The 27306-nt window shown below is 39.0% G+C and overlaps 1 protein-coding gene and 1 long non-coding RNA gene across 3 annotated transcripts in view; one reads left to right on the forward strand and one right to left on the reverse strand.

Annotated features, from left to right (window-relative positions):
* The window catches only part of DENND2B (DENN domain containing 2B), a 151340-nt gene extending 142831 nt beyond the window's left edge, over positions 1-8509 (reverse strand). Inside the window, exons 1-3 of one of the 2 annotated variants that reach the window (XM_082478066.1) lie at positions 8493-8508; positions 8112-8245; positions 5759-5821 (exon numbers count right to left, since the gene is read on the reverse strand). The gene's annotated coding sequence lies outside the window, so the exon portion shown is untranslated. Of the gene's footprint in view, positions 1-5758; positions 5822-8111; positions 8246-8492 lie in introns of both variants that reach the window. The other variant, XM_082478067.1, reaches the window with a different exon arrangement.
* Positions 1-27306, forward strand: part of LOC309668375 — a 485025-nt gene that overhangs the window by 146742 nt on the left and 310977 nt on the right. The window lies entirely within an intron of this gene.

The following is a 27306-nucleotide window of genomic DNA, read 5'->3' on the forward strand; positions in this document are numbered from 1 at the left end:
TGGAAGGCGAAGAGCTGGTGGGAGGGCTAGGAGTTAGAGCACATAAGGACTTGGTAGTAAATGTGAATTCTATTTCTGAGTGTGATGGGCAGGATTCCTTATAAGGGCTAAAGAAGGGGACGAACATAATACTTAGGTTGCTATGTGAAGAAGGGACAGGGGTAGAGGAGTTCAGGACCAGTTAGAAGGCTAAACAGAACCAGTTAAGGGCTTGGCATCCAGTCTCCAACTAAGTTCACATCTTGACTCTCCAGTTCATGAACTGTGTGATCTCAAAAAAGTTCATTTCTCTGACCTCAGTTTCCACATCTTTAAGTGAGGATAATAGTACCTACATCACCAAGTTGTCTGAAGATTAAACTAATGCATGTAAAGCCCCTAGAACAGAGTCTGGCACAAAGTAAACATTCCATGAACGCTAGTACTTTAAAGCCATGGGATCACCTAAGAAAAGTGCAGATAGAGAAGAAAAGGGGGCTGGAGCCCAAGCCCTGGGGCACTCCAACATCTCCAAAGGCCTCCATTCAACCCAAGGCTTTTCCATAAACCTGCAATGTCCTAAGCCTTGTCTGGGGCCCCAAACCCCCTGTACGCAACTCACAATTTAAAGCTTGATAACTTAATACTTTATAGAGTTCTTTAGGCAACAATTATATGTTCTAAGTTCAGGGTTGGTTTTTTTTGTTTTTTTCACATACTTGTATACCCACTACCATGCTTGGCACAGAGTCAGACACATACTAGGGTGTTTGAAACTCACTTGTGGACACATCACGTAAGTTAAAAACTTTAAAGTCAATGTACTATACTTTCTCTTAAGGAAAAAAACTTCGTCTTCTTCAAGGAATGATGTGGATTATAAGATATCTTTAGTACCACACCATCATCCAACCATCAGGCCCACCTTGCTAGAGATAGTCACAATGGCCAAAGCACCTGTCACGCCATTTTCCCTTCTGACTTCCAATCCTTATGCTTTGTGTATAAACTTTTCTGTCTCTTCTTTCCTGGAGGTTTGTCTAGGTGTAAAAGTCTCTCCTATCTGGCAACATGTCACACTCAGGCCCCTGGCCCCCAGTCCCTATAGCCCTAAAGAATTCTGGACACTGAAGCCAAATTATTCCTTAAAAAAAAAAACAGGGCTTCCCTGGTGGCGCAGTGGTTGAGAATCTGCCTGCCAATGCAGGGGACATGGGTTTGAGCCCTGGTCTGGGAAGATCCCACATGCCGCGGAGCAAATGGGCCCATGAGCCACAATTACTGAGCCTGCGCGTCTGGAGCCTGTGCTCCGCAACAAGAGAGGCCGCGATAGTGAGAGGCCCGCGCACCGCGATGAAGAGTGGCCCCCGCTTGCCACAACTAGAGGAAGCCCTCGCACAGAAACGAAGATCCAACACAGCCATAACTAACTAACTAACTAAATAAATAAATAAAATAAAATTTAAAAATTGATGTTTAAAAAAAAACAACAACAAAAAAAACAGCATCAAAACTTAGGTGAAAAGAGGGAAAGAAAATGGGCATAAGCCAAATACACATCCAGAGTATCATCTAGGAGGGCTCCTTCCACCAATGCACAGGTGTCACAATGCCTTTGGCTAGTGACTCTGAGTGTTTACAAAATGACCTCAAGTGGTACGAGTTTCCAACAGAACAAAGGTAAAAGTCAATGAGGGGGAAAAAGAAGCTCTAAGAGTTTATTTCTTTACTTAATTTCCACAGAACTATATGCCCTTCTGTTTTTCTTCACTGTCCCACCCACCTTCCTCCCCACGCCCCCAGCGCTGGTGATAACCACAGAAAATAATGCTGACCCACCAGGACCAACTCTTGATGTGGCTTCAACCACATCTGCGCCTCAGATCCTGAGATCTGCCCCTGGGCCCCCAGGGACCAGTAACAGTGACAAGGATATGGGAACTATGTCGGCGATTTGAATGTGGGCAGAGCTGAGCACATGAAACTGCTCCCAAATTGGCTTTCTCACTCATATCTAAACCTGGAACAGACAAAAGGCTGCTAAATGTTATTTTACCAATACCTTTCAGCAAAGCTATTTCTAACTAATTTGGACCACTGAGCTACTTATGGGGGTTTTAAAAATGGTCCATCTGAAGTAAGATACAAAGTATCCTCTGCCCATCTCCCATGACTCTGCTATCACTTTCCGTATAAACACTTTGGTCCTAAATTCTATTCTAATTCAAGGCAGTGACCTGTCAAAACACAGATGTGGAGAAAAAAAACAGCAAAACAAAACCCTCACTGCTGTTATCTCTGATTAATTGTACATTAAGGACTCAAATGAACACTCTGACCTTAAATCCCATTTTTCCATGCTCTTCTTAACCCTACACAGCACTAAATATTCATTTGTAAGCTGGTTTTCTTCATCCCTAGGTCTCTGTGTATAGATTCTAATGTCCACTGAGAAGCACAAGCTTTGATTCCCCTCCCATAGCAGTACAAAATTTCAGGAGAACTTCCATTCCCTTTGGATCCCAGTGTTAGGATCACTCTGGTTTGTGGAGAAACCCTTCGGGTCTAAGCACCTAGAATCCATCCCCGGCTCAAGTGAGAAGGCCAGACTTTCAGGAAAAACTTCTCCAGGCAATCCTTACTACTAACCCATTGGGCACTTTCTAATGCAGGAGATATTACACTAAGTGGAGTTCCCAGCAACAGTATATGTAACCTAACATGACTAATAGCAAAAATAACTGACGGCGCCCCATTCACTCACTAGAAAATATATGCCCATATGCTGAGCCTCTTTATCAGGGGTCATCTCAGCATCTAGAGCAGAAGCCAGAGTGATGTACAAACAGCCACTTCCCCATAGCAGTAATCCAATCGGGGGTATCCAAAAATTACTTCCCATCTAACTTCTTAACTCTACCCACTAATCAATTCATCAAACACCTAATATTAAGCATGTTCACTGAAGAAAAGCAATAAGAGAACAGATGCTTGAAAGCACTAGCCAGTGCTTTGTCCATAGCAGATATTCAATAACATTAGTTGAACACCAGAGTGTACAAATGGTAGCGATACAGAGTGCTTCCTTGAAGACCAGTGTCTGACAAAATGTCCCAAGGCACTGACTCCTTCACTAGAGGCTATATCTACTCCACTCTAGCCTTCGAGAAAGGGAAGAGTAGGGAGAAGGGGGGAAAAAATCTACAAATATCTATATTCAAACTTGTCCTTAGCTAAATTAACACCAAGATCCCAACTTCATGTCAAAGAAAGACAAAAAGCCACTAACATTGACAACTGTCCACTCAAAGTAGTTTCCAGAACACTGACAATCAGGGCTCTCAGCATGTTCTAATCACTATGGCCCTTTATCACAAGAGGTCCATTAAAAAGGATTTTCTTTCTTATGCTATTAATAAAGGGTTAAGCAGATTATTTCTATCATATTTTCTTGGGGGTCCTAAATTCCGGTTTGAACAAATGATTCCCACACTTCTAGAAAGGCCTTAATTGGGTTAGTCTGTTACTTTTAGTGCAATCTTGCAAAGGCTGGATTCTTTTTAAGTCCTTAAAGGACTTGGGCAAAATTCTTTTGGTGATAATTTCTTTTTTAAAAGATCATCTCCAGAGTTTACATATGTTCCACAATTACTCATGCTGATAGGGGAGAAAAAAAGCACATTTTATTTCCAAAAGGCTCCCTTCAATCTGAAAGCTCTAATTGCCAACATATCTGATATTGACTTCCTGCATAAAACAACACACAAAACAACAAGTATAATCATAGGTCTAAAAAGCAAGACTTAAACAGAGAAAGCTCAGCTTGTTTAGCCAGAGAAAGAGAAGGGAAGGATGGGTACAGAAGGAACAATCTGCACTTTTGGTAGCTGACGTTAGGGTCCAGGAAAGACAATTTGTCCACTTGTGAACAACTATGCATTGAAGAGGGATGGGAAAACAGTAAAAGTAAGAAACACTAAAAGAAAACTCAGGCTAATGACAAGGAGATAATCTGTGATCATCAGTCTGGAAAGCTCAGAAAACATTTCCTGGAGAGGTTGTGAAGTCTCTTGAGAGAGAGCAAATCTCTTGAGAAAAATTTAAGGATATTTGGAGGTAGAGATTTAAGGATATCTGGAGGTGGAGTGGGTTAAAATAGTCAAGTGGTTCTGCTATACTAGGAGATTACATCTGAGTATCAAAAGGATATTCTAGTCCTATTTTTCTAAGCTTTTAGCTATCTTAGAAAATCTAAATCACTCCTTTAATAAATTATAAAAATGGCAGATGCTTACGAAATATAAAAACATTAACAACTGTGTAAGCCATGAGCCAAAAATGCAACCAAACATCTCTGACATTTAAACAAGAGCACTGCCAAAGTCTCTTTCTGAGACCCCAACTCTCAAAACTAACCTCAAGAGCATTCTCACAGAAATCCATACCAAAAGATCACCAGTAAACTAACAATGAGATCTGCCATTCTCTGGAGAGAATACTAGATGGTTTTCCTTTCTCATCTATAACCACAGGCTACAGATAAAGCAAAATGGCTTTCAGGTGATACAAGATACAAAATGCGAGAAGGAACCAAGGGACTTATCAGGACATGAACTACAGTTCATCCTGGGAGACTAACCTGATCTAGAAGAACTAGATAAACTGAGCTAAGAAATCCCTCCAACAACGAATTCCAGACACTTCTAAATAAATGGCAAAGCTGGAAACTTAACCCATATCTTTGGACTCTAAATCCCCTACACCAAGAGGTCACATTCCTCAGAGGTCCAAAACCCAAACTGAGTCATGTCCTGACACGTTTAGAGGTGCTGGTGAGAATTTCACACACCAAAGCCTCATTCAATAGGGCAAGCTCTCCAGTTAGAGGCTCCTAAAGGTAAAAATGGATTTGGAGAACTGAGATCAAATTTTGGTTTTGCATTTTTTTATTTTACAAAAAAACATGGTTGACTCTAACATTAGTTAAAACTTCTTTAGTTGACAAACTTGATTTTTCTGTCAGCTGCCCTTTTTTGTGCAGCTTCCTGTTACCTGATATTCCTTGGCCTAAGAACCAAGTCTTCAGAGCACCGACACATTCAGAGGAGGAAAAGGCCTAGAGGTTGCACAAGGAAGAGCAAGAAATCTAGATTGTATTCATTCAAAGTGGGAGATAATTCCAACAAAATGGCTCCACCCACTGCTGCCCTTCCTGAGCCCATTATCTGCAGAGAATCAAAGGGCCTGCCTATAAACTTGGATAGTCAATGGCCCTGTAAGCTCCCTAGCTGTACACATGAACAACACAATTAACTGGTAAGAAATGTGGCCAGGTAGAAAGAGCTTTGCACATCTCTAAATCCTGGCTTCCCTATCCCTTCTAAATTCCCACACAGTATCCTATTGCTCCTCCATAACAAAAAGTGAAATAAATGTACATTTTCTCTTAATTGGTCTTATTAATAAGAAAGGTAATCTCAATTCATTTTTACCTTGCTAGTGCCAAGTTTTAAAATTCAGCATTTATAAGAAGCAACGGAATGTTGGGGGAAAAGGGCATCTCAACTTAAACAACATCTTTAGGGCAGAGGCCCTAGTTTGGGAGCTCAACTTTGCCACTTAGGAAAGGCTCTTAAACAAATTACAACATTGATCTACATCCCAGGGTAGTCAGGAAAGAAAAAACTTTTTAACCAAAGCATTGAGAAACACATGGGGAACGTAAATGACAAACCGGCAGTCGTGCTGCTCCGCATACCCATTCCATGTCAACGCTCACCTGCTCGGACCCAGCTCTTCTCTGATCCCTGGCAGCTCTGTGGTCTGTGCAACCCGTTCTTACCTAGTGAACAAAGCCATCGAAGGATATGGGAAACAGGGCAGGAATTTACATACTCAGATATCCTGACTACACTCACTTTCTTTAACCTGCTAATTAAGAACTACATCTTGCACTTTACCTAAGATGAGCGTGTCACATTCCTGTACACAGATGTCACATTAATCTAAAAACATTGCCCATCACTTCTTTTCTCAAAAATCTTTAAAAGCTACACAACGTTACAGGATAAAGTCCCAGCTCCTGAGCCAGAATTCAAGCTGACCAGTCTGCTTCAACTGAACCTGCCACTGCCATTGTGGAAGGCAGCTGGGGAAGCACAAGCTTTAGAATCAGAACTCAGGGAGCTGGAATTCCAGCTCTACCTCTTACTATTTGTGTGATCTTGAACAGGTTACTTACCTTTTTGATCATCTCTCTTTAAAACAAGAACAGCAATACCTACTTCATAGCACTAGAAGATGGAAGAGAGAACATGGCATATGGCACAGAGTAGATGCTCAGTAAGCATCACTTCTCTCCCTAGCTCCAAGCCAAAAGGTCTACTCTCTCTTCTCTTGAAAATACTCCCCATCAACTTTCCACTAATTTCAGAACCATGCTTTGCTTCAACGCCTAATTGAAATCTTTCCTCTTCTATGAAACTACCCTGGCTCATAATCATTTTCTCCTCTGAGCTTCTATAATTCTTATAGTCTAAGCCAATGGATCTAAAATTTTTATTGTTCTCTTATGTGTCACTCCTCTTTCCCCGATGAGTCCACCAACCCAAGAGCAAAGTTTTTATCAACTGTCAAGCCAATAACAATTTAAGTGTTCAATAAAAAATACTTTGAAGATTCAGTTGCCTTGGGGTTGTCTACCAATAATGGTTGCCCTTCTGGCCCAATTAGGGGATAATACCACTTCCCACATACACTTGAGCAAATCTCGCCCATATCTTGGGGAGTTTTTCCAAGGGTAATATTTATTGGGTAAATGAAAATGAAGCCTTAATCTATGTAGTCACAGGGGGACTCTCAGCCAAGCCGGCAGAGACCAAGAAGCTTTAATTCACTCCATGCATTCAACAGGTTCTTTTTGAGCCCTTGCTTTGTGCTGCCCTTAATTCAGCATGGGAGACAGATTAAGAGCAATCTGGTCTCTACCTTTGATTAGCTTTCTGGAAATTAGACTATTTCTGATCCGTTAGAAACCCCTATTTCTGAAAAATCTCATCAGTGAAGGGATTCACTTTCTGAAAATATTACTTGGAGAAAAAAAAAAAAAAACAGTAATACAGTCACTTGGGTTTTAACCTTGTGGCCTGTCCTAAGATGGCCAACTGACGTATGTGCACATAAAGGATAGCTCAAAACAGTCCTGGAGATGGGATAATGACCCCTTCACCATTCCCAAGACCCTGTGGTCCAAACAGCAGAAACACCTGCATGGGGATAAAAGCAAGAGCTGGACTAAGGCAGCATTAAGGCCAATTCTCTCACTTAGTTAAGCTGTTTTACTCAGGTTCAAGTAATTATAAACCACATTCTCATGAAGACCACAGGAAAATGCAATAATATCTCTTTAGAAACACTTGAAAACGTTCAGTCTCTTGAACTCAACAAACTACTGAATTCTTTAATAAGGTGACATAAACGTTGACTGAAGTGTGCTCCTTGTCTTGGGTCACTTAAAAATACACTTTTAATACTTAGTGCACTTCAGAACAAGTGCAAGAAAGGAAAGGTAATCAAAGTAATAGAGTGCGAAGTTCATTTTCCTTTGTTTGAGTTGTGTGTGTGTGTGTGTTCTTGAAGGAGCCTGCACACAACCTACCACAGCTCCAGGTAAGAGCTGCAGAGCAGCCCGGGCGCGTCCAGGGGCTCGCACAGAGCCCACTCCCAGGACCGCTCGGACTTGGGGCTCCTCGTCGCACACCGCAGCTCTGCACTTCCCCAGACCCTCGGCTCCATGTTCCCCACCCCTAACTGCGCGCCCCAGCGGAGCCGGAAAGTAGGGCTAGCCACGAGCGTCCGGAGGGCAGCCCCCAACAGCCCAGCTCGTCTGCGCCTTCAGAGGCCCCCGAACGCAAACACTCCCAGAGCTGGAACACCTCCGGGGCGAGGAGTGGTGAATAGCGGGAAAAGGGCTAGGACTGCAGCGGCAGGGCAGGGCGCGGCAGAGGCAGAACCGGAACCGGCGGCCCTCCTGCCCGCCACCCGGCCTGGAGCAAGGGCACTGGGGCAAGCAAGCAACCTCCCGGCGAGAAGACGGGCAGGGAAAGCCGGGACGGCGGCCCAGACGCACTTACCTCTGCGCTCCCCAGCCAGGCTGGGCGCTCGCACGGATGGGGGCTTGACTGCAGCCGCGCAGCCCGGAGGAGGAGCCGCTCCGGGAGAGAGGGCGGTCGTCGGGCGGGCATCCGCGCCCAGGGCTGCGGCCGGGCTGGAGAGAGAGAGAAGGGAGGGAGCACAGATTTGAGTGGAGGGGGGCGTGGAGGAGGTGTGCCTCCACCCGAGACAGAAAGGGTGGGCTGCTGGAGCCTGGCGGAGGGGGTGTGCTCGGAGGCTCTGGAGGGAACAAGAAAACCGCGCTGAGAGTGCGCAAAGGGGGAAGGGAGGGCGCTGGGGATGGGAAGACGGGGCTCGGGGGCAGGGTGAGGAGTTGGTCCTCAAACTGGACCGGCCCTCACCTCGGACCATCCGACCAAGAATTGTCTGGGTCTGGAGCAAACCACAAGGGGGTATGAAACTTTATGTCATTTTCTCATACACACGTGACCCCCCTACAGTCCAGATGGTTTCAATCACTGGAGGAAAAAAGCGGCTCTGCTGGTATGCATGAAAAGCCGGAGCTGGGAGCGTCTGGGAAAAGCTGCCTGTACAGCCCGCCTGCCTTCAAACTAACCGATGAGCTCTTTCCGCTCTCCCAGCCCTAGGCTGGGGGAGCCCTGCAAAACCCAAAAAGACACTAAAAGAAGCTACATTTGGTATTGCAGGAGTAGCGGAAGAACTCTGAAAGCACTAGGGTTCCAAGGCGTCTGGTCTGAAACGAAAGTTCTACGGGCATTCTGAGAATTTGTTTTAAATACTCCATTAGCTTGCAAAACCAAAAACTAGAAAAGGGTGTCATTAAAGAAAAAGCAATGGAATACTAGCAGTGAGAATCTGTGATTTATTAGTGGAATTCTGAAAGAAATTGTTAACTCAGTATGACTATCCACTTGGAAAAGAATAATGCAAATCACTTAAAATCGAAACCCATACATATTTGGTGGGATGTTAGAAAGCCGTGTAGCCCAATTTCTCATCCCATAAATCACTATAAATAGAACTTAATGTTGAAATGCACAAAATTGACTTTCACAAACCTAGTTACATTTTGAAGGAGCAAATGTATATGAATGACCATACCTGGTTCGGGAAGATCCCACATGCCGCAGAGCAACTAAGCCCGTGCACCACAACTACTGAGCCTACGCTCTAGAGCCTGCGAGCCACAACTACGGAGCCCGTGTGCTACAACTACTGAAGCCTGTGCACCCTAGACCCCGTGCTCCTCAACAAGAGAAGCCACCGCAATGAGAAGTCTGCACACCACAACGAAGAGTAACCCCCACTTGCCACAGCTAGAGAAAGCCCGCACTGCCAAAAATAAATAAATTAATTAATCAATTAAATAAATAAAATTTGTTTAAAAAAAAAAAAGAATGACCATAAACAGGCTCTAAGGCCAAGACATGTTTCCAAAGCCCAAGCCAATTCAACTGTCACATACCCTAAAGAAGTACTTACTCAGCTGCAGGGCAAGCATCAAAAATAATGGGGGAAAAAAATAATGGGGAGTTTAAGATATTGATACATCTTGAAGATAATTTAACTTGTTCTTGATCCAACAGAAAAAGTGGCAAGAACCAAACTGATAGTCCATTGTTCCTTTGCCAAAAAAGGATATTAACATGAATTACTAGTATTAATGCTTTATCTCAATAAAATTGGTGCCAGAGCATATGTTTGGCCTTTCTAGCAGAAGGCCTTACATAGTTGTCTATGTGTGAAAAATATGTCAGTCTTTGGTAAAGTGAATTGGTTCTACATAAGGAAAACCCAAGATTTTCATTTCTCTACTGGAAAACACAGGAGAAAACTTGAAACTAGGCAAATCAAAACAAGCTTTACTCCAAACTCAAAATCTAACAGTGAGTTTCTACTCTAGTTCACTGACATGCTTGAACCCTTCAGGAGACTTGGGCTATCTGGATGGACTGAGCCTTCTCCAGTCTTCTCCAATCTCAAATTAGGGTGGTTCTACCCTCCACAAGCAACAAGAGAAGTCATGTAGAAGAATCCTTAGGGAACACAAGCCACAAAATTTAACAATGCTCCAGGCAAATTCCACCTGCAGCTCCCAAGCTCTGTACAGAGGTTCTTAAGTTTCCCACTTCCAAAACTATTAAAACTTATATTAAAGTCTTGTTTTTCTTGTGTGTGACACCTGTAAAGAAAGCCAACTCACTGGAAAGCATCAAGATGTTCTCTCTTCAGACCCAGGATAGTAACTGTTTTCATCTCTGGCAGCTACTGCTGCTGCTGCCTCTTACATGTGCTAAAGAAAAGTAAGAGAGCAATAATGACATACGAATAGTTGTTCTTTTTGTTTGCCAATGCTTTGCAAATTATGCATCAAACTTTTTTAATTCCTAAGAAAAACCTTAATTAGATATTCTCTTTCAGAAAGAAAAGTAACATCCCTTAACTTTTCTAAATATAGTCTTGAGTCTAAACTCCACTGATGTCAGTATTAGTTCATCTTAATACTAGCTAAAGATTTATTAGAGACACTGACATCTGAAATGTTTTTAATGCTATTTTAAATGGTATTAACTTAGTGATTTGCATTAACCTAATGTCCACATCACTTGACAAAAAAAGCCAACTATGTATAAGGTGCTAAGGGAGGTATAAGCTCTATGAGGACAAGGACTAGGTCTATCTTGCTAAAAACTGTAGCCTATGTGCCTAACACAGTGCCCAGCATGAAAGAGGTGCACAATAAGTATATGCTATTTGAATAAATGAAAGATAAATAAAAACACTCCTCATAAGGTTACAATCCGGTAGAGGCATGTGACTTGTAAACAACAGAATGAAATAACAGCTTTAGAAAGGACATCAGCAACAAAAAGAGAGGAAGGAATAATTAGCATTAGCTGGGTTTGGATTTTAATCACAATATATATTCAGAAATGTGCAGAGACTGCTGCAAATAAGAAGAGTTTATAAGAAGAATTTGGTGTATTTCGTGCCTAATTTAGGGATCTCAGAGATACACTTTCCCATGTCCCCATTATTCAGTCCCCTCAGTACAGAGCCAAGACAAGATTTGAGCATAAACATCCTGGCTCTAATTTGGATAGTATGAATGCTGTTCCTTTCATCCTCTCTCATACATCTCCTCCACCCCCAAGCCATTTCCTCTGTACTGTCTTCTGTCAGTCTAATGAAAGTTTCCTAATCTTTAGAAGCAGTAGCTTTGGTTCTCTTTGTGTGGAGAAGCACAATACACTCTGATTACATGGTTATATTCCATACAGATGCCTGGCAACACATCTTATAGCTAAGGGTCTGTTTAATATTTTAACTTTGAGGGACTTATAATTCAACTATTTTGCCGTATACCAAAATAGCACTTGACGTCACAGAGATGGGCTTTACTTCCTTTTGCTATTTTAAATCCTGCACTTGAGCATGGTGAGTAGTTTGGGTTTTCTGGTTCATGGATTTTGCTTTGGCATTTCTTTTTTCTTTGAGGAACAAAGGGCTTAAGATTTTCAAGGAAGTCTTTCAGGTGTACAGGTCTAGTACTCATGAAGCAGTTATTTCCTCCTAGGTACTCTGCCTATAATATTATATGTGGTCATTAAAAGGGCAATGGTGGCTTATTTATGCCACACGATCCAAATAACCAGGTTTCTCTAAGGCAGGCAACTGGAAAAGATGGTCGGCCCAGATGACCTTTAAGTTTTCCAGGTCATGCTTTTCCACATATCACTTCCTTTTTTCAAAAATTTTTGTTTTTAATAAAAATAGTATGTTTTGTGGAAACAGCTTAACTTAAATGCTAAAGACTGAAATCATCCTAAAACATTTTTTAAAGAAAATAATTACTAATCACTAATCCATAACCTCAACAAGTACTATTTAATCCAATCCTGCTTTCCATTCTCCCTAAATTTAAGTAGAGCCTCATTTCTAAAGCACCCCATATTTACCCTTGGAGTTTTTCCATAAGCTTTAAGACTTTGGGCCAGTTTTGACATAAAACAACCTCTGATCTGTAATCTCCAGGGGCCCAGCACACCTCAGAAATAGCTATCAAGAGTGCAAAGGGATGACCTTGTCACTCCCTTTGGCTTTTTACTTTCCTCTTTTCCAAGCCCCTCAAAAGGCGAATGGGGCTTACTTATATTCACACAGATGTTAACTAAGTCAGTAGTATGAATCCTCGCAACTAGTTTCTGCAGTCAGTAAAGCGTAATAGTGTGTACTAGATTACTAATTCCTACATCTCCTAACCCTTCAGAATCACATAAGAAGCTTGTCAGAAATACAGATGCTGGCTCCAGTCCCAGATCTACAGAATTAGAATCTCCAAATTTAAGAAACACTAGACTAAACTAATTCTAAGATCTTTGTCAGTTCTATGTATGGCAGTTTTCCCTTAGAAGAAAGCCCCTCTATCACCACACATTCATACAGGCTTTCCGAAAGGAATCAAGCAAGATATTGTATGAATTGAAATAGAATATAGTTCTTTCCTTCACAGTAAGCAACATACTGGAGCACAGTTACCTTTACAGCCTAACTTTAAAAAAAAAAAAATCCTTAAACTGAATGCTTTAAAAAATTATTCCTACTATACTTTGTTTACAAAAGTTTAAGAAGATTTTAAAATTGAGGAATTGATTGTAGGGGGAAAGAATCACAGAACCCAAAATTGTGTACAAAAATTTTTAACCTTGTGACTTAAGAAAACACATTAATATATATATATATATATATATATATATATATATATATATATATATATATATATACACACACATACATACATACATGTATAGGTAAGATATATACCTGGTTTAAAAACTTCAAAAACAGTATAAAAGAATATATAAAAAAGTCTTCCTTCCCACTCTTGTCCTCCAGTTCCTCTCTCTTCAGGCAATCACTGGAGTTTCTTGTATATTTTTTCAGAAATGTTCAAAGGGAATGCACAATTATTTATGTGTGCATAACACATTTTTGAGAGGAGAGGTCCATATACTGTAACAGATTTTCAAAGAGGTTCATAATTTCAAAAAAGGTAAAAATCACCATTCTACAGCAAGGCTAAGGGTTCAAGTTCTACCCCAGTCTATTGGTAGGATTAGCAGAATTCAACTTTCAGTTTGCTTGTGAATATTACTATGCACAATTCCAGACTACAAAATAGCTTCAGCAAGCAATGTTGGTTAACGTACAGATATGGTTTAAAAATACCACATCTGTTTGTAAATAACCTCCTGATTTTATGTTTTTCTCAAACAATCTCTCCAATAAATAGTTCCTCCTGTTGACTGACAATGAATATCTGTAAGAAATTTCTGGCATATACATACACAAAGACAGTAGATATTTTTCTCTCACAACCTGAAAATTTTCTATTGGGATAAAATAAAGATTTTATTTATATCTGCACAGAATTTAAGGGGGAAAATTAACAGTATTCCTGGTAGATATAATTAACATATGTTTTGGGTTATTAATAAAGATCTTAAGAACCTATCCTTTAAGATACAAATTAATTTTGTCAAGATAATAAATCTCCTTTGGATTTCAGTGATTATTACTTTCTTAAGTGTTTTAACTGGGATTTTAACATAAAATTACAAATAAGTTGTTAATTTGTTAAAGTATTTAAGGGATAATGGAACTGAACTACTTCACTTATCTCCTTTTTCATAGTAGAATCTATTTTCCTTGCCTGAATAGTGCCTTTCACTCTCCCCTTCCAAAGTACATGAAAGATATAGCACCTAACAGCAAGGTTCTTTTTCTATAATCAGCTTACAAAAAGGTTCAGTCAGACCTAAGTTCATTTCTTTCCTTGTTCTATAATGTTGTTTGGGGTTTTATTCCAAATACCAGGCTATTTAGTATTTATTTAAAGAAAGTATTAGGATAGCTTGACTGATGATGCTGGGCGGGCTGGACCTGACAGAGAATAAGATGAGATGCCAGGTGCTCATTAGATGGATTAGAGACAAGAACAGGCTCAGAAAGGCCGGCTTAGTCAGCCTTATATCTAAGAAATATCTCTACATTAAAGAATGACTTGGGCTTCCCTGGTGGCGCAGTGGTTGAGAATCTGCTTGCCAATGCAGGGGACACGGGTTCGAGCCCTGGTCTGGGAAGATCCCACATGCTGCGGAGCAACTGGGCTCGTGAGCCACAATTACTGAGCCTGCGCGTCTGGAGCCTGTGCTCTGCAACAAGAGAGGCCGCGACAGTGAGAGGCCCGTGCACCGCGATGAAGAGTGGCCCCCGCTTGCCACAACTAGGGAAAGCCCTCACACAGAAACGAAGACCAAACACAGCCATAAATAAATAAATTAAAAAAAAAAAAAAAAAGAATGACTTGCCCTTGTCACTAAGTTCACTGAATTTTGCCCAACAAGCATCCCCGAAATAAGAATTATGAGAATGTAATATCTTCTAGTCCATGTTACTTGCAAAAAAGGAACCTATACTAAATAAGAAAAAATGATTATATAAATATAGCTATTTATTCATTATTTATTCACTCAACAAGTGTTTATTAAACATCTGCAATAAACTGATTTTGATCACGGGGAATAAAAGAGAAATAAACTGTACAAGCAAGTTTATAATCTAGTGAGGAAGGTAAATATAAACAACTAGTCAGAATAAAATAAGTGGTATAAAAGAGACAATGAGGAGGAAATATAGAAATTTGCAGAAGTAGTAGAGATTCTTACTGAGAAATGAGGGAGAGAGGGCTGGAACTGAACCTCAAATGATTGTTAGAATTTCCATTTCAATAAATAGAAAAGAAGGGGAGATAATTCAAAACCAAAGGAATTGCCTGAGCTGTGAAATAGTAGCTTTAGGAACAATGACCGGTCCTCCTTTGACTACAGTAACACAGACTAAAAATGTAGATTCAGTGGAAAACAGTTTGGCAGTTCCTCAGAAAGTTAAACACAGAATTACCATAGGACCCAGCAATTCCACTCCTAGGTATATACCCCAAAGATTAAAAACAGATGTTCAAATTAATACTTGTACACGAATGTTCACAGCAGCACTATTCACAATAACCAAAAGGTAGAAATAACCCAACTGTCCATCAACAGATGAATGGACAAACAAAATGCAGTATATTCATATAATGGAATATTATTTGGCCACAGAAAGGAATGAGGTATTAATACATGCTACAATGTGGATGAACATTCAAAACACCATATAAGTGAAAGAAGCCAGACACAAAGGTCACTATATTGTATGATTTCTCTGAACTATCCAAAACAGGTAAATGTATAGAGACAGAAAGAAAACTAGTGGTTGCCAGGGGCCAGGGTGAGGGAGAAATGGGTATAAGGACTCCTTTGTGGGTGATTAAAATGTTCTGGAACTAGACAGAAGCGATGGTTGCACAACACTGTGAATGTAATTAATGCCACTGAATTGCACATTTTAAAATGATTAACTTTTATGTTGTATGAATTCCACCTCAATTTTTTTTTTAAATGGTAGATTAAAGGTCGATGGTACATACTACTAGTGCTTACTAATATTCTTCCCAGTCCCCAGAAGTTTATATCACCCAGTCACCCTACAGTTAGGCAGGGCCATGGAGCTGTTTTAGCAAACAGGCTGTGAGCAGAAGCAACATGTCACTTCCTGGCCAAAGTACTGAAGAATGGGTAAGAGATGCCATGCCTCTCTTCCCTGCAAAGCCCTGTGAGACAATGGAGAAGACTGTGTCCCTGAATAAATGAGGGTCTCCCTATTGGCCCACGCTGGACATGTCGTATGAGTAAGAAATATGCTTTTGCTATCTTAAGTCACTGAAATTTTAGGGGTTGTTACTGCAGTGTAAACTAATCCTACTCTGACTAATATAAGGTCAGATCCAGGAAGACCATGAGAACATATTAAGAAATTTTAATCTTATTCTGAAGGGCATAGAGAGACAATATTTTTGAGGAGAAAAGTGACATGATGTGCACTTGAGGGAAATAATTCGGGATGCAACGTGCTGAGTAAAGTAGGAACAAAAGCAGTCCTCAACCTCTGGTGCACATCAGAAATCACCTGAGGAGAACTATAGTCATCTTCTAATTTCTTTATATTTCTATAAAGAATAAAACATTTGTCCTCTCGGGAAAAAAATCATCTGAGGAGCTTTTCAAAATGCAATGCTCTGGTCCAGGGTGTCTCTAGATATTCTGAACCAGAATCTCTAGCGGTAGGGTCTAGGCACCTATAATTGAAAAAAACACTATGGGAAATTCTAGACTACAGGTTAGAGTCAAGGAGGAGATGTCTAGTCCTAAAATGACCAAGTTTACATGTTTAGTGATTTCAAATAAACAGTATAATAAAATAACTATTTTCTTGACAAATGGAATGATAAATGTTTAGGGAGTTTCTGTTAAAATACTAAGTTATTGAAAGGTTACTCACATTAACATTTGTATATTGCTACTAAGAGCTGGATAAAGAATGTTCATTCGGTATGCAGGGATTTAAGCATTCAGGGCTTTTTGTTTAGTTTAGTTTTGGTTTGATTTTTCTTTTTAAAACCATGCCACAATGCCAAATCTTACATTTTTTTCTTTTTCCTGTTGAACTGATGCTACATTAAGATATAGGCACAAACATCTCCTAAGTGTTTTAAATCCATCCAATTGTTTGAGAAGGCATACGTGCTGGGCCAAAGAAGCCAAAACATTAGAGCTAGGAATTTTGATGAAGATAATAATTGCTTACAGACCAGCTTGTTTTAACTTGCTGAACAAAGAACACAATTTTATACCACATTTTCATCACAGGCTTTTTCTCTGCATAATCACTACTATACATAATGAGCACTTTGAAAGGGGAGATTATTTACAGGTTAAAGAGTAAGGAAGTAATCAATTAGATTCCATCATCTTCAAAATTTCACTTACTCAAACTTTACATTAATTAAAAAACCTTTTTTTGCTGGCCTAAGCACTGTTTTGAATCTTTACAACCCATTTGTTTAGTGTGCACAGCAAAAATCTAGGAACAAAGACACTGTTAATTTCTAGTTAATTTCCCTGAATGGTTCTATAGCCTTGGATAGGTCAATAATTTCTTTGTGTCTTAGTTCATTTCTAGGACATTCCTATATAGCAATACAGTTCCATCTTTCTCACATCTGAAAGCTGTATTCAGGCTCTGTGCCTATGTCAGGAGTTATGCCCTCACTCCTTCTCCCATTCAGTTACTTCCATCACTTGCAGACCCCATAATTCAATATCCAACCAATGTTTATTAAGGGCTTAATCCAGGACAGGCAATGCAGTGAGGGTGGGGATAAGTTCAGTCCACAAAGAACAGTGATGCTAGTTTCCTGACTAATAGAATGGATGTCTCAGTCATTTTGCTTGTTTCATCCTGATTCTGGATTTCCTATTCTTTACTTCCTCTGGAATATATAGCTGGAAGTCCTGAAAATCAAGGTAGTATAAATTCTCAGTATTGGGTTAAGGCAGTCACTCGGTGATCAGACGGTTATAGGGCCACACAGTCCAGAAGTCAATATGGTTTCAAGACACAGATTAAGAAGTCATGGAAGGAACCAAAGCCACCAATTCACAGGACCAAGATAACTCTTTGTTTGTGGTACCAGTGGTGACCCTAGGCTTGCTCAATCTTTTTGCCCTTACAACTCCAGCCTCTAAGGTAGAACTCTGTGGACCTCAGCAAGCTATGTTGATTTCTGATTCCCTTAAAGCAGGGAGCCATTCATCTCAGCACCTAAGCCTTCAGTATCAGTGTGCGAAAGCAGGGTCATGACTTCCAACTAAGTCTGAAATCTTGTAAATGACAGAGAGAAAGGAGGGTGGGAAGTGAGAGACCTATGTTGTCCAGATGTATACGAGGTCAGATTCTAATGGTAGACCTTAAGTTTGAGACTCCAGACCCTGGACATGTGCTCATTATTCCCCATCTACCCATGCCACTGGTGTTTGTATGTCAATCTCTTATACTCTTTGTCTTTGATCTGTTGCTTGCCCTGAGCCTTGCCATTCAGAGGCTATCTGATTCTGATCCATGGCCTTGTTCTGATCTTGGATCATGGATATGCCCAATCTCAAACACTTATCTGGCTCTGGATCCCTAGCCCAGGCCTGATCACAAACTTTATTCTCTTGCCACCTATGCTCATGCCACTTATTTCAGTCTCACCACAGCTTCTTGTCCTCCTTCCCCATCCACTGTTGTCTATAGTTTGGGGCTGGCTAGAATTTTAGAATCCTTTCTAGCTCATTCTGGCAGGACAAAGGAGGTAAGTAATATTAGTTTATTTAACAACGGTGTACAGAGAAGACCTAAATTTGCTCACATTTAACTGTAGTATGTACGTCACGTAATTATACCTTTCTGTATCTCAAATTTCTCTCTTTAAATTAATACATTTGCCATCACATTCCCTCAAAGATATATTTATACTTAATTAAAATAACATGTATTCTGAGGTTATAATAAAGCTATATATAATATGCTCCTGCATTCCTAACTGTAAAATGAGTATTAAGAACATTTAGAAACAAATTGGCTCCCTAAAAGGAATAAAAATTTTGAGTAATTTATTTTAATATAGTATAGCCCACTTTACAAAATATTTCTGAAATGTTACATAAAAAGAAAAATATTATAAATGAATTAAGTAGAACATATTCTTCAGAAGAAACTCAATGGTGGGTTCTTTTTCTTAGTGAGGAAAGATTTTGGAAATGTTATCAGTTGTCCCATAATTTAATAAGTTTTACATATTCAGATATAATTGCATTGAGTTTTCTGAAAGAGATTTATCTTAACAATCTTAGGGGAAAGGAATATTCTAAGTACATTTTATTGGGTTAACTCTGTTAAAGGCTTTGATTTTCCTAGCAGGGAATTACTAAAACAGATGCATTTTTCTTTTAAAGGCACAAGAATTCTCATTGTGCTAGTATAAAGAGTAGATTCTAAAGTGTTATATAAAGTATGCTTCTAAAATTTAAAAGAGTTAAAGGAGATTCCTCATCTCAATTCCTAGGAGATGCTGTATCTGGAAAGGGTAAACAGAAGCAAATAGTTTCCTGAAATTGTGCCAAGGCTACATGTCAACTGCCTGGCAGGAAATGCTTTTGGAGGGCCTAGATAAACAGACTATCATCTTTTTTTGGAAAAATCTTCTTCTTTGACTTCTTACAAAGCAAATGTACTGAGTCTAACTAGCATTATGAACACAATAAGCAGAAAAGGGCACAGAGGATTTTTAAATGATGGTATCTTTAGAATCTCTGACAAATGATCTGTCCTTCACTTTTAACACACATGGACCTCACTGCTCAACAAGCGTATACTCAGTACATGGTTGTTGAAATTTGGTGGTAAATTAAATCTTATCTTTCTATTAATTTTCATCATGATTTTGGTGAAGCTTTATCTTACGAGAAATTTTCATTTAGCAGCAGCTCTGAATATTCTAGCATTATACAACGATAAGATTTTCTTGCATTTATATAGCAATTAATTTTTCAAAATATTTTACATCCATTATCTTAATTTTTGTTTTAACACTTTATTTTACAAGTGCTAGCATTGACGCTAAGCTAGCATCTAACTAACATCTCCTGAGATGTCAGTACAAAAATTAAATCAAAGATTAAGTTAGAGGACCAGACCTAACCTATTTGTCTGAAATATTTTCTAGTATATTTCCTTCTGTCCCCACTATGTACCAGATAATGGATCCAAAAATCCTACTGTCATATCTACTAAAATAAACCTTTGACCTCACCTCACTTTCTTAAGCTGCAAAAAGCATGATGAGGATCTAGGTGTTGACTCAGAACACCTACTATCAGCTACAGAAATCTCCTGCCTTGCATACAGCCTAGCCAGCTTTTTTGTACCTCCTCTCTCCACCAGCCTACCTGTTCTATTCTGCTACAATCCCATCACCCATCTTCTCTTCCCCTTTTCTCACACTGAAAGCATCCTATGTCCCACTCATCTTATGCCGAATCTTACCCAGTCCACAACCCAGAGCAAAATTTCCCTGGCCCAAGTAACAAAGTAATATGAAATGTGGCATACCTCTCTACCTGCCTGCCTTATCCTGTAGTCAGGGCACCTCAGATAACAATTTGAGCCACTGCAACTATGAGGTCCTTCTCCATATTCCACAGCCACCAGCCATTACTTCCAATATCCACCCAATCTGCTCCTTCCCTCCCAAACAGAACATCTTTGCCTTAGTTACTATTGGGCCTCATGGGAAAAAACAAAACAAAACAAAACTTTATGTGTAGACTATTTTATGCACTCTCCACAAAATGCGAAGGGGATGGTATGTGACTGGAAAAAAGAGTCACAAAACTGAAAGATACAAATATTTGAGTGTAAATAGTACATTTTAAATGATATAGTCACCCTATTATTTCTTTAAAATCTTAATTTATTTCTATTATTTCTTAAAATAGGGTATACCTATAATTATAATTAGGTAAACTTAGTACAGACCAGGAAATATAAGTAAAGTTTTCTCTAGGACTGGTATAAAACTAACGCTAGAAATTTGGTTTCCTGCTCCACTTGTTAGAGCTTCCGGGAATGGAAATACATCCAAACATCAATACAGAACAGAGGCTTAATAAATGACCACTGAACAAAGAAATATTGATGGAAAGAATAAACATAAATTTAATCCTAAAGAATACGTAAAAGTAAATCTTAAGAGAGTTAAGAGTTATTAGGAGTTTGGGATTAACATGAACACACTACTATGTATAAAATAGATAACTGGGACTTCCCTGGTGGCTCAGTGGATAAGACTCCACACTTCCAATGCAGGGGGCCCGGGTTCGATCCCTGGTCAGGGAACCAGATCCCACATGCATGCCTCAACTCAGAGTTCTCATGCCACAACTAAGGAGCCCCCGTGACACAACTAAGGAGCCTACCTGCCACAACTAGGAGCTGGTGCGACCAAATAAATAAATAACTATATTTTTTAAAAATAGATAACCAACAAGGACCTACTATATAGCACAGGGAACTATACTTAATATTTTGTAATAACCTATAAGGGAAAAGAATCTCAAAAAAAATAGATATATATGTATGTATAACTGAATCACTTTGCTGTATATCTGAAACTAACACAACATTGTAAATCAACTATACTTCAATTAAGAAAAGAGAGAGAGTTAAAAGAGTTATATTTTAAAAGTTTAGGAGGGGCTTCCCTGGTGGCGCAGTGGTTGAGAATCTGCCTGCTAATGCAGGGGACACGGGTTCGAGCCCTGGTCTGGGAAGATCCCACATGCCGCGGAGCAACTAGGCCCGTGAGCCACAACTACTGAGCCTGCGCGTCTGGAGCCTGTGCTCCGCAACAAGAGAGGCCGCGATGGTGAGAGGCCCGTGCACCGCGAGGAAGAGTAGTCCCCGCTTGCCACAACTAGAGGAAGCCCTCGCACAGAAATAAAGACCCAACACAGCCAAAAATAAATAAATAAATCAATTAAAAAAAAAAGGTTAGGAGGGTTACAAAATTGGAAGGGAACAGGAAGATCAATATATTAATTTTTAAAAAGCAGCTGGGTCTGTGAAGATATACTGTGTCAGTTTCTAGGACATTAAAACTCCACATTGGCATGTATTTTTCATTTGCCCCAAATGCAAAGAACATTTCCCTTTCATGGGATTTTTTCCATGATGCATTTTTTTTCTGGAATCATACCTAGATTTCCAGCCTGGTGCAGGCACCTCTCAAGGTCCCCATACTTGAAGTAACCTCTGCCACTCTCAACTCCCCAGACATTGTTCTATGCTACTTATCAAGTTCCACTGTACATCACGTTACTCAGTCCTCATGTTTACGTAGTACGTACCTCCACTCTTAGATTATAAACTTCTCAAAAACAATGACTTTCTTACTCATTTCTTCTTCTCACAGCAAACTGTAAATGGCTATTCAATGTATTTAGAAAGGGCTTACAATTCTTTAAATTACTGTTATCAACATTCATCCAATAAAAGACTAGAACATTAAAAAAAAAAAAAAAAAAAAAAACCTCCACATTGGGAACACTTCCAGAATTCTGGACTGAGGAGATTGACAAATCATCTATCCAAAAAGCCACATTAAAATTATACAAAATTATCAAAACAATCATTTCAAGATTTGGGGGGGGGGTGGAATTAACCAGAGGTACACAACAAATTGAAAAGCATTATTTAAAAGAACAACAACAACCGAACCTCTGTTAAGAAAAGTAGGGATCTGGGGCATCAGAGGCTGTTCTCATTCCCTATTCCCTACCCCCAACTCCAACATGATGATTCTATGAGGACAGGACAAGCCATGAAAACCAGCAGCTCTGCTGCTTGGAGGGTGATGGCTTAATTTGGTGTCCAGAGTATTGTCGGAAACAAATGATCTTAGAAAATAAGTGGTAAACGATCACGGAAAATTAATGTTACAGCTGGCTGAGACTGCAGTACTGGTTGGGGCAAGCAATAGAGCAGCCAGAAACTTAAGTGAGATCCAGAGAACCTTATCAAGGTCTACTACTACTAAATTTAAGTAGTGGACCTTGATAAGCTCTCACATATCCTTGGTGGTCTGGAAGGCCAGAAATGTGTTGCTCAAGTCATACACAGATACTCAGCAAAGGGTAAAGCCAAACTAGGCTCAAGATATTTAAGTACAACCTGTTACCAATCATTAGCTGACCACTAAACTATGCTGACAATCCCTAGGAAGTCAGGCTTAAAAATAAAAACAAGAATTAAAAGAAAAAAAAAACTGAGGAGACACATCAGTGGCCACACATTGCAGGGGAGACAGACTCTACAGACTTAGTCCAGGCAAGTTACCAAACAACAAACAAACAACAGTAGCAGCAACAACCCCTGGGGAGGGGGCAGATCAGAATCAAGAGCTGCTATATTATCTAAAACAGAGGTCAGCAACCTATAGCCCATGGCCCAATTATGGCCCATTGCCTGTTTTTTTTTACATAAAGGTTTTTTTGGAAGACATCTATGCTCATTCATTTACATATTGCCTATGTCTGCTTTCCCACTACAATAGCAGAGTTAGTTACAACAGAGACCACATAGCTTGCAAAGCCTAAAATATTTACTGTATGGTCCTTTATAGAAAACATTTGTTGGTCCCTGATCTAAAATGTTCAGTTTTCAACAAAAAATTATGAGACATACAAATAAATAGGAAAGGGAGGCCTATATACAGAAAGAGGACACACTTAATAGAAACTGGCTCTGAGGGGGCCTAAATGTTAGACTTAACAAAGATTTCAAGGCAGCTGTTATAAATATGTTCAAAGAACTGAAAAAATAAACAAGTTTTTAAATTAAAGTATGACAATAACTCAATAGAGAATATCAATCAAAAGATAGAGATTATAAAACAAAACAAATGCCAGAGTTGAAAAGCACAGCAACTGAAATGAAAATTCACCAAGGGATTCAACAGCAGATTTGAGATTGCAGAAAAAAAGAATTAGTGACCTTGAAGATATATCAATAGAGATTATCCAATCTAAAGAAAAGAAAGGAAAAACAATGAAGAAAAATAAACACATACTAACATATGTGTAAGGGGAGCCCCAGAAGGAGGAGAGAGAGAGAGAGAAGGGCAGGAGAAAAAGGCCCAAAACTTCCCAAATTTGAGGAAAAACAATCTACACATTCAAGAAGTGCAATGAACTCCAAGTGCAACGAGAATCCACAAAAAACCTACTAGTACTAGCAAACGAATTCAGCAAGGTCACAGGACACAATATCAATATGTAAAAATCAACTATATTTCTATATACTAGTACATAATCTGCAAATAAAATCAGGAAAACAATTCTATTCCCAATGACATAAAAAATTAAGTATTTAATACATTTGTTAAAAGAAGTGCAAGAGTACAGTAATAGCTATACAACATTGCTGAGAAAAACTAAAAAAAAAAACCTGAAATACACAGATGTTCCATTTTCATGAATTCAAAAACCTAATGTTGTTACGATTACAATTCTTCCTAAATTTATCTATAGATTCAGTACAATCTCTATCAAAATCCTAATAATCATTATGCATAAGCTGATAAGCTGAATTTAAATTTTATGGAAATACAAATGACCTAGAATACCAAAACAATTTTGAAAATTAAGAACATAGTCAATGGATTCATAGCTGCCAATTTCCAAACTTACTAGAAAGCTATAATAATCAAGACAGTGTGATACTGACATAAGGACAAACACAGGTCAATGGAACAGAATTAAAAGATCCAAAACCTGAGCCTTATATTTAATTTGTTAAATAATTGATATTTAACAAAAGTGCCAAAGCAATTTAATGAGAAAAGGATAGTCTTTTCAACAAATGGTACTAAGATAATTGGACATCTGCATGTAAAGAGAAGAATAAAGACCCTTACCTCATAACACATACAAATGAATGCAAAATGGCATAAACCTAAATGTAAAAACTAAAATATAAAGCTTTTAGAAGAAAACATAGGGAAAAAATTTTCATGACCTTGGGTTAGGCAAAGATATATTTAGATATGACATCAAAAATATTGTACAATCCATAAAAGAAAAAAATTAATAAGTTGGACTTCCTCAAAATTTAAGATGTTTGTGCTTCAAAAGACACTTATGAAAATGAAAGCCATGACACAGACTGGGAGAAAATACTTATAAATCACACAACTGATAAAGAATTCTTGCTAAAAATAAGAACTCTTACAACTCAATTTTTTAAAAAAGACAATTTAAAAATGGAGCAGAAGATTTGAATAGACATTTCGTGAAAGAAGAAATAGGAATGGCTAATAACCACAAGAAAACATGTTCAACATCATTAGCCATTAAGGAAATGCAAATTAAAATCACAATGAGATACTACTTCACACCCATTAGAATGACTATAATCAAAAAGACAATAACAGGGACTACCCTGGTGGTCCAGTGGTTAAGAATCTGCCTTCCAAAGCAAGGAACACGGGTTCAATCCCTGGTTGGGGAACAAAGATCCCACATGCCGTGGGGCAACTAAGCCCACACGCCGCAACTACTGAGCCCACGCACCGCAACTACTGAGCCCGTGCGTTCTGGAGCCCACGCGTCACAACTAGAGAGCCCACACGCCGCAACTACTGAGGCTGCACGCCACAAGTAGAGAGCCTGCGAGCCGCAACTACTGAACCACGTACTGCAACGAGAGATTCCACGTGCCGCAACTAAGACCTGACGCAGACAACTTAACAACAAAAAAAAAGACAATAACAAGCACTGAGGAGGATGTAGAAAAATTGGAACCTTCATACATTGCTTGTGGAAATGTAAAATGGCACAGCCACTCCGGAAAACAGTTTGGCAGTCTCTTAAAATGTTAAACATAAATTTACTGTATCACCCAGCAATTTAACTCCTAAGTATCTCCCCAAGAGAAATGAAAACCTGTATCCACACAAAGTCTTATACCCAATCTTTCATAGCAGCCTTATTCATAACAGCCCCAAGCTGGAAACAACTGGTAAATGGATAAACAAAATGTAGTATATTAATATAGCAATGCAATATTATTCAGCCATAAAAAGGAATGAAGTACTGATACATGCTACAATATGGATGAACCTCAAAAACATCATGCTAAGTGAAAGAAGCCAGACAAAAAGGTCACATATTGTATGATTCATTTATAGGAACTGGACAGAAAAGGCAAATTTATAGAAATGGCAAGCAGAATAGTGTTCGCCTGGGTCTAGGGGTGGGAGCTAAGACTGACTGCATATGGTGGGCACTAGGGTTCTTTTTTAGGTCATGAAAATGTTCCAAGACTGGATTGTGATGATGATTGCATAATTCCATAAATTAACTAAAATGTACTGAATTGTATACTTCGATCAGGTGAATTTTATATGTAAATTATGCCTCAAAGTAGTTTTTAAAAAACTCTACATGGATTCTAACTATTTATATCTTCCAAAATTACTATTCCTTTAATCTCTGATAGTTTTTAAAATGACAAAACTTTTCACTAATCATTCCTGCTCTGCAACCAATTTTTTAACTTCCAGTCAATTTTTAACATTTTGTGAAAGCTAATTCTCAGAAGTTGGATTCATTTTCTTCAGTCTATATAATTGAGATGACAATTTTGATGAGTTTCTTTCATTCCCCAATAACCCAATGAGTTGATGTAACCAGGCAAAATGAATGATCTAATGACTCACTCAGTCATGATCTAATGACTGTAATACTACTTTACAAAGCTATAATGATTCTAAAGCTCTCTAAGTCTGCTGAAGAAATAAAAATACCACCTGTCAGATAAAATGATTTATACATTCTTTGGTATGTGCAGCATAAATCATTGTCTAACTGGCATGACACCCACTTTTGCATCCTACGTTTTTAACCTTTTTTTGCCCCCTCCACATAGAGAAAAAGAATTTACACTGCTCTTCACTAGATTTGTTTTTTGTCCTCAAAAAGTCCCAAATACGGCATCAATCTCTTTCCTCAGATCTCAGGAATAGAGGCTTCCTCCAGTCATCTATTCCCCCAAACATAACCTAGGCAAATAACTTCTATGTGTTCTCTGTAATGAATTTACCCTTACGAAGAGAGAAATCATGGAAGACTTATACCAATGGTTTCTTTCTCCATCAATGATCAGGTACATTCCTGATTATATGCCCTCCCTCTATTTGTTGGTCCATTTCTAAGTCTCTACCAGTGGCTTTCAGGAGTACCTGGCTTGGGCTGTGTTTGATTCACAAGGGCCCTGATGGCAGGTCATGTTCCATCAGTTTTTTCCATCCAATCTTAAAAAAGAGAAAAAGGATTCTCTCAATCTGTGGCATACAGTACAAACGTTGAAATTATTTTTAAATATATATATATACGTATACATATTTATAAACATAAAGACAAACACAAAGATTTAATTTCATGTCAGTTTTCAGGCTTCAGTTTCATTCCAAGCAACTTCTTTCCCATATATTTCTAAATGTTAAATTCTGGGAAAATTAGTTACAACTGAATATTCATTGAATTCATTAAAGTGTATGTAGGTGGTTTTTTTTTTAAGAAGCCAATTCTTATCTGGCCTAAAAGGAATCTATTTAAATTAAAAATTCAATCAGTAAATTCAACAAATATC

This window comes from Balaenoptera physalus (assembly GCF_965194825.1).
Source record: "Balaenoptera physalus genome assembly, chromosome: 10".
NCBI classification, from domain to species: Eukaryota; Metazoa; Chordata; class Mammalia; order Artiodactyla; family Balaenopteridae; genus Balaenoptera; species Balaenoptera physalus.